This window comes from Rana temporaria, chromosome 1 (assembly GCF_905171775.1).
Source record: "Rana temporaria chromosome 1, aRanTem1.1, whole genome shotgun sequence".
Taxonomy (NCBI): Eukaryota; Metazoa; Chordata; class Amphibia; order Anura; family Ranidae; genus Rana; species Rana temporaria.
The window spans coordinates 149,827,420-149,839,464 of record NC_053489.1 but is presented as its reverse complement, the minus strand read 5'-3'; the positions used below and the strand labels follow the sequence as shown (position 1 = coordinate 149,839,464).

The 12,045-nt window shown below is 47.3% G+C and overlaps 1 protein-coding gene and 1 pseudogene across 2 annotated transcripts in view; one reads left to right on the top strand and one right to left on the bottom strand.

Moving 5' to 3' along the window:
- The window catches only part of PRR16 (proline rich 16), a 447,233-nt gene that overhangs the window by 316,485 nt on the left and 118,703 nt on the right, over window positions 1–12,045 (bottom strand). The gene's annotated exons all lie outside the window — the stretch shown is intronic.
- On the top strand, window positions 138–2,546 carry LOC120932015 (annotated as a pseudogene).

Below are 12,045 nucleotides of genomic sequence, written 5' to 3'. Positions count from 1 at the left end.
TCAGACATCCACTCCACCACAGAAAAGCCAATTGCTTCCATCCAGGGGAAAGATTGCCCAATTCCACTCCACACAGGGAACAAATTCACCACATGATAAGGAATATACACTTCATCAAAACATATAAAACAGCCTGTGGCTGGAGGTCTGGCAGGTAACGGCTAGGTGTGGGGCGCTGCGACTGAGCCCGGTGGAAACATGAAGCACTATGAGGTGGAGATCCTGGATGCCAAGACGCGGGAGAAGCTCTGCTTCCTGGACAAGGTGGAACCCAATGCTACCGTTGCAGACATAAAGGGCTTGTTCACCAAATCTCATCCTGAGTGGTATCCAGCCAGGCAGTCATTGCGTTTGGACCCTAAGGCCCCGTACACACGGCCGAGGAACTCGACGTGCCAAACACATCGAGTTCCTCGGCCAGTTCAGCCCTGAAGCCGCCGAGGACCTCGGCGGGCCGAGAGCTCCCATAGAACAACGAGGAAATAGAGAACATGTTCTCTATTTCCTCGCCGAGGTCCTCGTCGGCTTCCTCGGCCGAAAGTGTACACACGGCCGGGTTTCTCGGCAGAATTCAGCCAGAAACTCGGTCGGAAGCTGAATTCTGCCGAGGAAACTGGTCGTGTGTACGGGGCCTAAGGGAAGATCTCTAAAAGATGAGGACATTCTGCAAAACCTGCCAGTGGGAACAACAGCGACTCGAATACGCTGGACCTCTCATCATCTATTTACTTTTCTACTTCCGTGTCCCTTTTATATATGGTCCCAAATATGACTTCATCACAAGCCGTCACTCGGTTGTTCACCTAGCCTGTATCTGCCATTCATTTCACTACATAAAACGTCTACTGGAAACTCTGTTTGTACATCGGTTTTCTCATGGTACAATGCCGCTGCGGAACATCTTTAACCACTTCCCGACGGCCGTACGACTTTGTACGGCCGCAGGGTGGCTCTACATCTCTGGGAGGCCGTGTTTTTACGGTCTGCGCGCGCAGCCAGCGGCGCGGGCGCGCGCGCGTCCGGCGGAGGCGCGCGCTCGCCGCATCGCTAAGATGCCGATGCGAGTGACTGGCGGCCGCGATGTCCGCCAGGGACTCGCGATCGGCGGCTACAGGGACAAGACGTGGAGCTCTGTGTGTAAACACAGAGCTCCACGTCCTGTCAGGGGAGAGAGGAGACGGATCTGTGTCCCTTATACATAGGGACACAGCATCGGTCACCTCCCCCAGTCACCCCCCTTCCCCCACAGTCACCCCCTTCCCCCACAGTTAGTAACACAATTCAGGGTACACATTAACCCCTTCCTCACCCCCTAGTGTTAACCCCTTCAATGCCAGTCACATTTATACAGTAATTAGTGCATATTTATTGCACTGATCGCTGTATAAATGTGAATGGCGCCAAAAATGTGTCAAAAGTGTCCGATGTCTCCGCCATAATGTCGCAGTCACGAAAAAAAATGCTGATCGCCGCCATTAGTAGTAAAAAAAAATAATAAAAAATAATAATTCTGTCCCCTATTTTGTAAGCGCAATAACTTTTTTTAACAAAAATATGTAGAATAATACGTATTGCCTAGACTGAGAAAAAAAAAAAAATTTTTAAAAAATTGGGCAATTTATTATAGTAACAAGTAAAAAATATTGTTTTTTTTTCAAAATTGTCGCTCTATTTTTGTTTATAGCGCAAAAAATAAAAACCGCAGAGGTGATCAAATACCACCAAAATAAAGCTCTATTTGTGGGGGAAAAAGGACGTCAATTTTGTTTGGGAGCCACGTCGCATGACCGCGCAATTGTCAGTTAAAGCGACGCAGTGCCGGAAGCTGAAATTTCACCTGGTTAGGAAGGGGTATATGTGCCCAGTAAGGAAGTGGTTAAGAACTGTATGTATTACTGGGGCTTTGCTGCTTGGATGGCGTACTACATCAATCACCCACCCTACTCCTCCAGCGTATGGAGATGAACAGGTGAAAATTGCTGTCATCATATTTCTGTTTTGTCAGTTGGGTAACTTCTCCATACACATCGCTCTGAGGAACCTGAGGCCAGCTGGCTTAAAGACGTGGAAAATTCCCTTCCCAACACGTAACCCCTTCACATGGCTCTTCCTGCTGGTGTCTTGCCCCAATTACACATATGAGGTGGGCTCCTGGATTGGATTTGCCATAATGACTCAGTGTCTACCTGGGGCGTTATTCAGCTTGGTTGGATTTATCCAGATGACAATTTGGGCCAAAGGAAAGCATCGCAGCTATCTGAAGGAGTTCAAAGACTACCCACCTCTCCCGTCACCCATAGTCCCCTTCATCCTGTGACCCCTTGTTTAGTGTCTTTTTTGTGATTTTATGCCCCTGTCCCGGAACTCTTAACCTCACTGCACTGAACTGAGAGCCCCTGCACTGAACACTGCGCCTGCTAGGTCTGTCTTAATATGGGCCTTCCCCGGAAGAATTTGTCCCATTCTCTGCAACGGCGGGATGAGATTTATTAGTTGAACCTGTGAACACATTTTGGTACTAATAAGCAGGAGATAAAAGTAAAACTTGACATAAAAAAAAAACAACATATAAAACAAAGAGAACAGCCTCATTGTATAGTATTTACTGTATTAAAACTTCAGCATACACAAAATCAATGAAAATGGTTCTCCTGCATAAACAAAATCTGTGAAATGGGAGGAGTTGATCCATAATTCTCAGGATAGGATCTCCCACTTTAACAAGGTTTGGGCATGCTGGACTCATAAGACTACAGTAGACTATACTGAGGCACTTTTAGGCGAGGTATGAGGGCCTAATGTCCCTATTTTGCTCCTCCCTTTCAGGTTAGGTGGCTTAGCTTGCTTTTCCCCTCACCTTCACCCCCCCCCCCCTACCCTTCTTTTGTCTCTTCCTCCTCTCTTTTTTGTTTTTCCTTCCACATCCCTCTTTTTCTTCTACTGACTTTCCCCTTTGTTATTCCTATCTGTTTCTATTCCTGAATCTCAGGACATTGTCTCTTTTCTACTACCTCCTTTTAGGGGACTGAGACCATGTGGGGCCTTTTTTAGATCCCTACCCACATGACTATGCTCCTTTTTTTCGCATGATGTAGAGGTCTCCCACAATTTAGATGTTGCTGTTTGTTAGCCTTAAGCCTCATACACACGATCGGACTTCCATCTGACTTTTTCCGTGGATTTTTGTCCAAAGGGGCGTTGGCCGTGAACTTGGTAGGCATACACAAGGCAGAACATTTTCAGCCAACAAACACGAACTTAGTGACGTAATAGATGTACTAAGTGGTTTTTCTGCTCTTTAGCGCCACCGTTTGGGCAACTTATGCTAATGTTGTCTTATGGTTAGCATTGGTTCTGAGCATGCGTGTTTGTACTTTGCATTTTAGTCTGATGGACTTGTGTACACACAATCCTATGATCCGACGTAACACATTTGTTATCGGAAAATTTGAGAGCATGCACAGCGAACATTTGTTGTCCGAAATTCCGACAACAATTGTCCGATGGAGCATACAGATGGTCGGATTGTCAGATAAAACACGTCTGCCGGACCGTTGTTGTCGGAAAGTCCGATCATGTGTATGGGCCTTAAGACTGTTGATATATAGCAAGTTTGTGGATCTGCCTTTTGTGTACAAGCTTTGCGGATATATCGCTGGTGACCCCATTACAGCTTCTCTGAAATATATATACTGATATTTATCTTGTAATTTTTTTCTTCTGATATTTGTTCTCAAGTATGTTATCTGTAAATCTCATATTCTTTAATAAAATCTTTATGGAAAAAAAAAATAAGGATCAAACAAAAGCTGGCGTAGATAATGTCACATAAACGCCACTGCTTGGCTTAGGAGACTGCAGTGCAGCAAGATTGAGCTTGGGCATGTCTAGATAACCAAATTACTGTATAATAGATATAGATCCTGTATATCACAGGTGTCAAACACAAGGCCTGCTGGCCGAATCTGGCCCTCCAGGCCATTTCATGTGGCCCTTGCACCTCTCCTGCAGCTGCAGGAGAGCTCCAGCCCTCATCTGGTCCTCCCCCTGACCCTGTAATTTCTGCTTTTAAGCAATGCATCCAGCTTCTTCCCAGCAGCAGCATAAGGAAAGGGGGTGCACTGTGATGTAAGGGAGAGTGGGGGACTCAACTTCTGATGGTGGGGTGGCTCTTGACATCTAATGTAAAGGGAAGGGGATGCTCTGGACATCTAATCTTACAGATACAACCGGCCCTTTTGAGGGCAATCATAATGCTGATGCGGCCCACAATGAAATGGAGTTTGACACCCCTGCTATATATGTTTGACAAATACATTTGCTAAAAACAAAAAAACAAAATAGGTAACTAACAATCTTTGTATTTTTTGATATATCTGTCATATCTTGTAAAATCCATTGGAAGTCATTACACATAGTGTTGCTCACGAATATTCGCATTGCGAATATTCGACTCGAATATAGCATATTCGAGAAATCGCGCTATATTTCGAAATTCGCGGTGAATATTCGCAATTCCGAATATTCGATTTTTTACAATTTTTTTTTTTAATCAGATCACATCCTAGATATCTCCATCGACGTCTAAAAGCATTGCTGGTATCATTAGAGACCCTGGGCCGAGTAGCTGAAGCGTTCATTGAATTTTCCAGAAAGATCGCAATGCGATTATTCGGCAAACGCAATATCGCGCGATTATTTTCCTCGCCCCGATCTTCCGCATCAGAGCGATTTTTACAGTTTCATTTTTAAAACAGATCACATCCTAGTGATCTCCATAGACGTCTGAAAGCATTGCTGGTATGATTAGAGCCATTGGGCCGAGTAGCTGAAGCGATCATTTTATATTGCCGAATATTCGCAATGCGAATATTCGGCAATAGGAATATTGCGCGATTATTTGCTCCGCCCTTTTGCATCAGAGCCAATCAGAGTTCTCCTTCCACACTCGTCACAGGTTAGCAACCAATAGGAACCTGCCTGCATGGACATTATATAAGCTCACTCCCAGCACCATTTCATTGCAGATTCAGAAGCTTGCTATAGAGTGTGGAGGCTGTTTCTGTGTTCCTGGTTTCCTGGTTTCCTGTGTCTTTGTTCTTGATTGATTTAGATCATCACCAGCATTGCTATTTAGTGATTCCAGTGGATCTTTTCCAGTATATCAACTGCTTTTTTCAAAGCAATAGACCCAAGAGCTTTTTTCAAAGCTACGTTTTGTGCTGTTTTGTGCTGTTTTTTTCATTTGTGTTACTGTTTGATCCTGCAATCCTCCCTGTTCAGTTATATTTGCAAGAGATTTCAGAACACATTTTGCTGAGCTTTATAAAAGAGCTTTTCTAAAAGCTAAGTTTTGTTCATCTTGTGTTACTGTTAGATCTTGCAGGTTCGCTGTTCAGTGATATTTGATAGGCATCTCAGTTCAAATTTTGTTTAGTTTTCCCTAAAGAGCTTTTATAAAAGCTAAGTTTTGTGTTCAGTTTAGTTAAATTTTGTGTAGTAAGTGTACACACTGTTAGTGTACATTTATTTCATCTAGCTTAGCTTAGTGTGTGTTTAGTGTCTGTGTTTTGTGTTTAAAAAAAAAAAAAAAAAAAAAAAAGTTAGTGTTTGTTTAGTGCTTTTTTTTTTTCTTTAATTTTGTAGTCCTTGTCTGGTGTACTACTTTTCTTATAGTTTAGTAGCTGTCTGTGTACGTCTTTGTCTGCGTGCCTGTCTTGTAAAAAATACACAAAAACACATTTTGTTCACATTTTCCCCCCCCAATAAAGTTTAACCCCCCCACACACATATCAGCAATTATGAGCGGCATCCGTGGCCGTGGCAGTAGGGGTAGGGGAGTTACTCCCAGTGCTGGATCGCTGCCAGCACGGGGTACCTCTCGTGCCCCTACTAGTGGTAGAGGATCGGGTGCAAGGGGAGTACGCCTGATCCGGGAGTTCTTCCCATCGGGCAGCCGCCCGATATTGCCATCTCAGGCTCAAGTAGTGGTGGACTACATGGGGCACAGCAGTGCCACTGAGTCGTCGGTCCCGACTCACAGTAGTACCACCATTACACCGTTGCCTGTACTACCCCCCCCCAGCCCCCAAGAGTCCAGCATCTTACTGTTCGACAGCGACAGTGAGAGGGATCTCTTGGGGGAGGCCATGCATCAGGCAGACCTCCAGCTCTGTCCTGATGGTCAGGACCTTTTTGAAGGGATGGATGAGGAGGATGGGATACCTGCTGGCAGTATCCCAGAGACATCCCTTCAAACTGGTGCTGCTGTTTTGGTGCAGGAAACAGCAGCACCTAGTCAGACCCAGGCGTGGGTGAGGGGACAGCGGAGCCAGGCTAGAGGCTCCATGTCACGTGGTTCCCTCAGACCAACACATCTCAGCCCTTGGTCTGACATCTCTGGGGGCGAAGAGGGTGACCCATCATGGTTGCCATCTGACGCGTCGGCTCACTACGTCAGTGACGACGGGGAAGGTAGGCACCCTGGTGAAACGGTGCGCCAGGTCACCACCAGGGAGACCATCGTCAGGGTCTCCACTGGTGATGGCAGCAGGAGGTGTCAGGAGGAGGAGCAGCAGCAGCAGCAGCAGGCAGCTCCACCTGTGCGCACCGAATCCCAGCAGGTGCAAGTAAGCGTCACCCCATCTGACAGGAGGGCGGTGCTGAAGTCACCTGTCTGGAATTTCTTTACCCTGGTGGCAGACAACCCTACCGTGGCCATCTGCCGGATTTGTAAAGTGAGGGTGAAGAGAGGGAAGTGTTTGGCTCGGGTGGGTACCACAGCCCTGAACCAGCACCTGAGGATAAACCACTGGGCGTTGTATGACGAGATGAAGCGTGGTGGTGGTAGCAGCGCCACCACCACAAGTGAGCAGGGTACAGCAGCCCCTGCCACATCTTCATCTGTTTCCAGCAGGTCATGCCCCCCCGCTCCCTCTAGTAGAGGTACTGGTACCGGCAGCCAGACCTCTACTTCCACAGCACCCTCCACGTCTGTGTCCCGCACTGCCGTCCGGCGCCAGGTGTCGATTTCAGACGCCTTTGACCGCACCACTCCCTTCCCCCCTGGAGACCGACGTGTGCGTTCCCTCAATGGGCTCCTGGCAAGGGTTATTGCCCAACATCTGCTGCCCTTCAACATAGTTGACAGCAACCCCTTCAGGCAGATGTTGGAGCAGGCCCAACCCCAATGGCGTGTCCCCAGCCGCCATTTCTTTGCCAGGACTGGTGTCCCTGCCCTACACCAGCACATTGTGCAGAATGTAACCCTGTCGCTGGATCACGCTGTCAGCGACAGGGTTCATCTGACAATGGATGGCTGGACCAGCAGGCATGGGCAGGGACGCTACATCAGCTTCACGGCCCATTGGGTTTCCCTCCGAGGCGTCGGTGAGGGATCGTCGGCAACCGATCTTGTGGTGCCGCCCCGGGGTGTCCAGGGGAGAACTGCTGGTCTCCCTCAAGCCACTGTCTCCGCAGCTGCTGAGCCTCCCAGCAAGCGCCCCCGTAGCTACTCAAGTGTGGGGCACGTGCGCTGTCAGGCCGTGCTCCAGCTTGTTAGTTTAGGGGACCGGAGACACACTGCAGAAGAAGTGCTGAAAGCACTTCAAGCTCAGGTCCAGAAGTGGCTGACACCCCGAAGGCTCCAGCCAGGTATGGTTGTCTGCGATAACGGCAGCAACCTACTCGCCGCCCTCCATGCTGGCAGTCTGACGCACGTGCCCTGTCTGGCACATGTCCTCAACCTGGTGGTGCAGAAGTTCCTGCGCACTTATCCAGGGTTGAGTGACATTGTGGCAAAGGCGCGTAGGATTGCCAGCCACTTCAGGCGCTCCCCAACCGCTACCGCGTCCCTGTCCAAATTGCAGCGGAAGTACAATCTGCCCCTTCACAGGCTGATTGTGGACAGTGTGACGCGGTGGAACTCCACCCTCCACATGCTGAAGAGGTTGTGGGAGCAGCAAAGGGCGGTGAGGGAGTACCTGATGGAACTAGGCACTGAGAGGGCTTCACCACAACTCCCTTTCATCGCCTGTGCGCAGTGGGGGCAGATAAACCAGGTCTGCCAAGTGTTGTCCTCCTTCGAGCAGGCGACCAAGATGGTCAGCAGTGAGCAAATTGGCCTCAATAGCGTGCTGCCAATACTGTTCATGCTGGAGAGGACACTAGATCGCCTGCTCGAGGCTGGGGAGAGTGCCTTGGTGGAGCAGGAGGAGTCAGCAATGCTCCACCGAGACCAGGGCCAGGACCAGGAGGAGGAGGAGGAGGAGGAGGATGATGATGAAGAGGAGGAGGAGGTGGTTGCTGGTGTCGTCCCGGAGTCAGGGCCTGGTCAGGAGGGAGAGCCGGTGTTGGGGGCACCGATAGTCCGGGGGTTGGGCATGTCTGAGTTTGACCAGCAGCGCCTCAGGGATGAAGAGTCGCACCTCATTCACCTGGCCAGCATTGAGGAGTCACAGCGGGCTGTGCTCTTCCCCATGGCTGCCCACATGCTGAGATGCCTCAGGAGGGACCCCCGGGTTAAGACCATCAAGACGAGGGATGATTTCTGGATGGCCACCCTTTTGGATCCCAGGTGCAAGGGGAAACTGGAGCAGTTCATCCCAGCCAGCCGGAGGCAGCACCGGATGGAGGAACTGCAGGCAGCCATTGTCAGACGGTTGGAGCAGGCAACTCCCCGGCCTCCAGTTGTCCCCCCTCATCTCACCCAGCAGGTGGCTGCACCCAGCTGCAGCCGAGCAGGGGACCTAATGGAAGAGATGAGGATGTTCTTCCAAACCGAGCGACCCAGTACCACCACCAGCAGCAGCAGCAGCAGTCACCACCAGCGGCTGGCCCACATGGTGGCAGACTACATGGCGTCCGTCGGTGCTTCTGACAGTATGAGCACCGACGACCCCATGGAGTACTGGGTTGCCAGATTGGACACCTGCCGCGAGCTCGCTCAGTATGCGCTGGAGTTATTGTCTTGCCCCCCCTCCAGCGTACTATCTGAGCGGACATTCAGCGCGGCAGGTGGGGTGGTCACGGACAAGAGGACCCGTCTGGCCACAGACTCCGTGGACAGACTCACATTCATAAAGATGAATGAGTCCTGGATCGGCGGTGACTTTCTGGCACCCGTCGTCGGTTCAGGGCGCTGAAGGGTCCCTTGCCATGCATTCCCTGATGAAGCCCCGGACCTGATGTATTTACAGTGCTGAATATAACTATTTCAACATCAGAGAAAATCAATGTTAATATTTGGTACAGTAGGCTTTCTTTGCAATTACAGCGGTCAAACATTTCTTGTAGTTTTACACCAACTTTGCACACACTGGAGGAGGGATTTTGGCCCACTCCTCCACACAGATCTTCTCTACATCAGTCATGTTTCTGGGCTATCGCTGAGAAACACGGAGTTTGAGCTCCCTCCAAATATTCTCTATTGGGTTTAGGTCTGGAGACTGGCTAGGCCACGCCAGAACCTTGATATGCTCCTTACAGAGCCAATCCTTGGTTATCCTGGCTGTGTGCTTTGGGTCATTCTCATGTTGGAAGACCCAGCCTCGACCCATCTTCAAAGCTCTAACTCAGGGAAGGAGGTTGTTGCCCAAAATCTTGCAATACATGGCCCCGGTCATCCTCTCCTTAATACAGTACAGTCACCCTGTCCCATGTGCAGAAAAACACCACCAAAGCATGATGCTACCACCCCCATGCTTCACATTAGGGATGGCGTTCTTGGCATGGTACTCATCATTATTCTTCCTCCGAACACGGTTAGTGAAATTATGATCAAAAAATTATATTATAGTCTCATCTGACCACATGATTTTCTCCCATGACTCCTTTGGATCAGTCAAGACAATTATGTCAGCAGTTATTTCACACCCTATATACTCTTATTAAGACTGCTGTACATCATGGCAACTCCTGCCCATGTGATATGACTCTGTATCAACTACTACTGTTAATACTACTACTGCTGCTTCAGCTGCTGCTGCCGCCCAGTCAATACACCTATGTCAGCAGTTGTTTAACACTCTATATACTCTTATTCCTACTGCTGTTCATCATGGCACCTCCTGCCCATGTGATATGACTCTGTATCAACTACTACTGTTAATACTACTACTGCTGCTTCTGCTGCTGCTGCCGCCCAGTCAATACACCTATGTCAGCAGTTATTTCACACTCTATATACTCTTATTAAGACTGCTGTACATCATGGCAACTCCTGCCCATGTGATATGACTCTGTATCAACTACTACTGTTAATACTACTACTGCTGCTTCTGCTGCTGCTGCCGCCCAGTCAATACACCTATGTCAGCAGTTATTTCACACTCTATATACTCTTATTAAGACTGCTGTACATCATGGCAACTCCTGTCCATGTGATATGACTCTGTATCAACTACTACTGTTAATACTACTACTGCTGCTTCTGCTGCTGCTGCCGCCCAGTCAATACACCTATGTCAGCAGTTATTTCACACTCTATATACTCTTATTAAGACTGCTGTACATCATGGCAACTCCTGCCCATGTGATATGACTCTGTATCAACTACTACTGTTAATACTACTACTGCTGCTTCTGCTGCTGCTGCCGCCCAGTCAATACACCTATGTCAGCAGTTATTTCACACTCTATATACTCTTATTAAGACTGCTGTACATCATGGCAACTCCTGCCCATGTGATATGACTCTGTATCAACTACTACTGTTAATACTACTACTGCTGCTTCTGCTGTTGCTGCTGCCGCCCAGTCAATACACCTATGTCAGCAGTTGTTTCACACTCTATATACTCTTATTCCTACTGCTGTTCATCATGGCAACTCCTGCCCAAGTGATATGACTCTGTATCAACTACTACTGCTAATACTACTACTGCTGCTGCTGCTGCTGCTGCTGCTCAGTCAAGACAACTATGTCAAAAGTAATTTCCCACTCTATATACTCCTATTACCACTGCTGTTCATCATGGCACCTCCTGCCCAAGTGATATGACTCTGTATCTACTACTACTACTACTACTGCTGCTGCTGCTCAGTCAAGACACCTATGTAAAAAGTTAATTCCCACTCTATATATACTCCTATTACCACTGCTGTTCACTGATACCACTGATAGTTAATTTATCCCTTAACTACCCCCATTTGTGAGGGTCGGGGTTTTCCTTTAAAGTCCCATGCAAATCAATGGAAAATGTATGTTCCCACATAACTTCTGTACGCCTGGAGATATTTCAATAATACCCGCTATACATATTACTTATATGCCAAATAAAAATATATAACAGTTAAATTAACCCTTACCAACACCCTTATATAAAAGATGGGTATATTTATATTACTATGATTTTCCTCCCCAAAAGGTTAAGATAGGAAGACCGGGCAACGCCGGGTATTCAGCTAGTAATAGTATAAAATGTTTTCGGTTATTATTAAGCTAGATGTGTTGATGTTGATGTTGATGTTGATGTGTTAGATGTGAAGTTAGATGTGTTTAAAAAACTAACAATTTCAATAAGAAATGAAACCTTTGCAAAATATAACATTTTTTATTAAAAAAAAAAAAAAAAAAAATTAGGACATTAACTTCTGAAGCTCTGTCACCTCATCCATGTTTTTCGCCAGTTGTTGCACCAGTTGTTGATTTTGGCGCATCAAAAACAGTATCTGCTGCTCATTTGCCATTACTCTCTTCGTCAGGTTTTTCATGGCAGCTTGTTTCACCTCTAGCTTTTTTAGAACTGTTAGGATATAAGAAAAAAACATTTGGATTTCAAAGACCGTTACGAAAGATTATTTTCAGCCATAAAAATAATAAAGTCTGACTTAAGAGACTCTATGAAAGAGGATCTGGCAGAGGCAATTCTCTTCCTTAGAACTCTACATTGCATTTATTTGCATTTGCTAAGCCTAGAACTACATTTCAAGATTAATATAAACCATTTCTAGGTTTTTCATATTTTTTTTTTGGGTTCATTATAGATAAGCTTTGTTTTGGTTCTAAAACAGCCAAATAATGTGGTCTGTATTTTTGAACTGTTA